Raw genomic sequence first — 5,329 nt, 5'->3', positions numbered from 1 at the left:
TCTACATTTGTAAGATTATTTGGAGTTGTGAGGCAGTCATCTCTACACATGGGTTTTAAGCAGTTAGATTACTCTGTCCTGTTATGTGACATTTTATTTTATCAAATGCTAAACAGCTTTTGTGGGACTTCAAATATTTTCTCTTCTGGTGACACGTCAGCTTCTTATCCCTGCTTGTTCCAGTACCTGCATTATTCACAAGTGATTTCTTACTATTTTTAATAATGAGAAATATGTGTAATTCTCATCTTGTTTGCTCTTGAAAATAGGTGGACAGTCCCTACTAAAGCTTTATGGAAAAAGAAAACCAACAATAATTGAGATCATATTCATAGACTGGTTCTTCTGAATGTCTTATGTTCCAGAAGTATCCTTAATCATGTGTTTCTAAAAGAAAGTTTTTGATGATTTGAAAATGTAAAATGGCTGAATAGAATTTAAATTGGCTACTTTGAGAAACTTCCTTTTTTTCCAACCTAATTTTTATTGCCCTTCTTGTCTACTGTCTAGTATAACCAAGGATGATTCAGATAAAATGACTGTAATCTCTCTGCAGGATTTTGCGTGACTCAGTGAAGCCTTATTCCATATCAAATCTTTGAGTCTGTCACTCTCTAAAAGAAAAGTTTTCTCCTTGAAACTGGAAGAAATAGGTGATGTGAACATGGATGAGCTGATCAACACAAGCAAGTTGTGCTGTTTTGTACAGAGAAAAATAAAAGTGGTAAGGACTTAATAAATTTGATAAAAATGCAATACTTATATTCACTAATCATGTGAATTGGCCAGGAGTGATCAGAGACAGAAATCTGAAACCTTTGTCATAGTGTCTGGCAACAGTTTAGAAAGCAAGTAGAGCCTTAGCAGGTAGAATCAGATGGGGAGACCATGCTCATCAGTAATTATAGGACTATTCAGAGAAAAACCAAGACAAAGCCACTTTTTATTGCTAATTACTTTGAGCGTCACATTATACAGAAATACAACCTATAAAGGTGAGTGCAAATATCTATAAAGGTTATACTTTTCTTGAGATTCCTTGGATGGTTCTACAGTGTTTTAAGACATTCTCTTTGCAGTTTGTTTACGGTGAATCTCAGGTGTTCTATCCTTAAAGATGTCATAGTTTATAGAGTACTAGTCTGTAAGTGGCTGTTAGCAGCGTTTCACAAAAAAGCATCCAGCATCTCAGTGTATCTTAATACATGACTTGTCTAGGATCCTTCAGTGTAGGAAAGCCTAAGCTTTTTCCTAATGCATGTTCATAACACATTGATACAATGGAGTATCTGAATACATTTCAGATAATATTCAGATACTTGCTATTTTCCTAGATTCTCAGTACTTGCCTTTTGTACAAGGAATTGCCTTTAAATGCTGCTTTTAATTCAGCTGGGAAAGTCCCCATCTAACAGGAACAGCAGGAGTCTAAACTTGCATCTTAGATCACTTAGATATTATTTTTGATGGCCTGTTTATATAAGTGTGACAATTAAAAATGAAGTTCTGTAAATCATTCATAGGAATAACAAAAACCAACTGTTTTCTGTCCCAGCAAATAATGGAAGACTTCCTAGCCGTACAGAGACACAGAAGGAATTGTGGGAAAATCTGGGAAAACTGTCAGCACTCAACTGAGTTAGTCTGTATCCTTGGGGCAATTTAAGCTAGATGTGTACACAAAAGGAAATCCAGGGCATGTTGGCCCGATCAGGCATAAATGTGCTTTACTTTGGCTCTGGCAAGGCAAACTCTGGTGGTTTTATCATCAGTCCTTTTTTTTTCCTCCCCCAGTCTTGTTTTCTACATCCCAACAACAACTAGTGGAGGTTTCAGTACTGAAGAAGGCAGTATTTGAGCAGCAGGTTAATTACTAGGCCCAGTATCTGGGTATATGGATGCTTTCCTGAGTGTGTTAGGCCAGAGAATTTTAGTTCATGATAAAGGGTGTGGGGTTTTTGTTCTCCAAAATAACTCTGAATTTCAAACCGAGGCTCATCAATAATGTGTTTTATGCAATGGCACTAGTGGAACGAAGAGACAAACATAATTAATGCAGCTAAATTCAGAGGATGAAGGAGTCGTTCCAAGAGCAGGTTTGCTGATAGGCTGTAGGCAGTTCTGGAATGCACTTTTAGAAACACCCACCCTGGATTCCCAGCTGTGCCTCATGTCCCCTTGTCATTGCTTTGCAGGGATGATGTCACCGAACAGTTGATTACAGTTTCTTGAGAGTTTGATTCTGTCCCTTGATTGCTGTATGCTGCTCATTTATTTGACAAACAATTTTATAAACAAAAGAAACAAAACTATCAGTACTGAGGTGGGAATGAACCCAAGTGTAGGTATGCTTCTTCATTCACTTATTAAACATGTTCACCACTATTAAGCAGTAGTCCCACCTGCAGCATGTCTTTTATATAGCTGGAGGCACAGTTTAATCCCTTGGTCCTGCTCGGGCCACTGTCAAAGACAGAAGTGAGTTGATCCATATCAAATTAAAAGTGTTTGTCACTTCTTTCTCAAAGTCTCCTAGTCTTCCTCCAGATATTTACTGCTATAAGGTTAGTGCTTGGCAGAGTTCCCAGACTATCAGGTTGCCCTCAGAATTTCCTTCTTAGGAAAACAAGGTGTGGCAGTACTTTGAGACAAAAATCAGTACAGTTTTAAGGATTTCAAGTGAGTCTTTCTTTCCACACTCTACCTCCTTTTACCAAATGATTGATGTGGAGGACTAGGACATTTCCTCTAAAAAAACATATATCATGAGGAGGATGCTCAATATAAAGTGATGCTGGAACTCTTCATTCCTCAACAGTTTTGATAAGCTATAGTATGTGAGGAGAGATAAGATGTTGTTGCACTCTAGTAGTGATAAATAAAGGAAAAGGAAGCATGTTTACAAGTAGGATGCTTGAAAGTGGGAAAGGCTGCAACACAAATAGCCTGTGAGATCCAGTGTGGATACTTGAAATAGGCTCAGTTTAAGCTGATTGAATACAGAACCAACACAAGCTTATAGCCTGGATAGAGGTAGTGCTGCAGACACAGGGAGTTTTGAAGTAAGGAATCAAGTGAGACAGTGCCTTGGGACTGTAATGATTTTGGCACAAATCATGTTAGACTTAAATCCAAGTTGCTGACTGAGAAGTAACATTTAGTATTAATATATGTCAACCTTGAAAAATTTGGCTTACTTTCTGTCATACAGGTGAAATTTTTACTATTTATTTATTTACTATGGCATGTACTGTGCAATTGTAGAAGGACTCAGAGACTGATTTCTGAGCTGAAATGATGTTGAGTCTGAAGTAAAATCATTGCAAATCTAAGCCTGCAAAACTATTACTAAGCACTGAAAATGGCCCATTAAAGCAAGAGATACGCATAAAGATTTGGACAAGCTCACTTCCCTGTTCACTGTGTGTTGTTTATTCCTCTGCTGTGTTCACTTCCAGCAGGTTTTTAATGTTTCCTAAATCACACAACCCAAATCACCTTGTGTCTGTCCCAGAGCACTACTTATCTGGGTGAATGAGAATGCTGACTTCAAGAATGCAGAAACAGATATATTTATTGTGAGACTCCACTGAAATCAGTCTTTTCCTGGAAATCATTGGCTTTAAATAAAACTACCACTTGCTTCTGAAATAATAATATCATACTTTAACAAACTGCTCCATATAGCCCAAATCTTCTGTTCTTGAAATCTATAGGAACTTTGCCATGGTTTTAAACTAACATGACAATATACATTTGACTAAGAGATGAACATAAAAAATCCTCAAACTTAATCCATATTTAACATTCTTAAATTTGATATATGGTGGCATCTATATAATCAGACAGCTCATACTTTAAAAACCTCAAAACAAACAAAAAATCTAAATAAAGGCTTGCTAAAAGCCAAACTTATTTCGTAATCATGCATTGGAATAGCAGTTGTTTTTGCTGGTCTGATCTGCCTTTCTGTTGGCTGGATTCCCTTTCTGTGACAGATGTGCTATTTATGGAAGGGGATTCTGAATATTTTAAAGCACTGACTGTTAGGAACATCTCATTCCCAGACTTTAAAATGAAAGAGAGTAAAATGCCAAATAATTTCCCAAAGAAAAACCTCCAAATTAAACAGATACCTATTTAATCATTAAAAAAAAAAAAAAAAAAAAAAAAAAAAAAAAAAAAAAAAAAACCAAAAAAAAAACCCCAAAAAACAAAAAACACAAAACAAAAAGAAGGGAGAAAAAAGCAAAATAAGATTGTCTGTTTTTTGATAATAAGTGAATACATACGTACAGCAGCCTAGTTTCTGCTGTGCAACATTTTCTGATTTAATGCAATCCTTGATATTAATCTTCCCTTTTAAAAACAGGTCCTCTTTGGAGAAAAAAAAAAATCAGGTACACAGGTTCCCAGGGAAAGAATATGTGTTTGAAAATTTGGCTGCTTTCTTCCTCAGGCGTACTGGCAGGTCAAATGAAAGCTAGCGCTTCTCTGGACAAATCTGGTCTCACAAGGAGCTGTTTATTCCTGCAATTGGTCAGAAACCATCTAGATTTACTTATACATATGGTAAACAATGGTTACCTGAAGAATCTTTCAGTGGAATATTTTTAGAGCTAACACATTAATCTTCACCATTCTGTTCTTGTGCTGGATATCATCTTGTGGTATTTGCAGGAAGAGAGATAAAGAGCTGAGAGAAGTCACCGACATAGTGGTGGGGGGGGGATTTTGCTCTCTAAACAGGTATACCTTATGGTTTGTTTTACCTCACCTGGTGGTTTAGCCTTCTGGGAAGGTAACTCAGGTTACAGAAAACTGTAGCATGGTTCTCTCACTCTCCTTCTGGAGACAGTGATAATGAAAATAGCACCAGTTTTGCTTATTAGCCATTAAAAAAAAAAATCAGATTGGCAATTTTTGATGCTTTTCTCTTTGCATATTTTTCATTATACATGCCGAATATTTTGCTGTATTTTTAAGTTTTCCAGGTGATAACCCTTTTTTGACATGTACAAAAACCTAATTCCCACAATTACTCTTGCAGTCTCTGCAGAGGGTGATACCAATTTAACGTATGCGGCTGAACAACGTACATGCTATTAATCTCAGAGGGTAATAGAAAGACATTACGTAGGTGATGTGAATTTTTTAATTATCATTATTATTATTATTATTATCTTTGCAGCTATGGTTTTATATTTCAATTTTTTTTTCTTCAAGACGACAGCACTTTAGTATCTGCATTGACCTCCATGATGTCAGAATGTCATTGTGCAACCGTAGCTAAGAAAAGCTGCCGAGAAAAAAAAAAAACAAAGGAGCT

Source organism: Onychostruthus taczanowskii, unplaced genomic scaffold (assembly GCF_017590055.1).
Source record: "Onychostruthus taczanowskii isolate IOZ18803 unplaced genomic scaffold, ASM1759005v1 scaffold45, whole genome shotgun sequence".
NCBI classification, from domain to species: Eukaryota; Metazoa; Chordata; class Aves; order Passeriformes; family Passeridae; genus Onychostruthus; species Onychostruthus taczanowskii.
The sequence above is the reverse complement of the archived record's forward strand: the minus strand, read 5'-3'. Positions refer to the sequence as shown.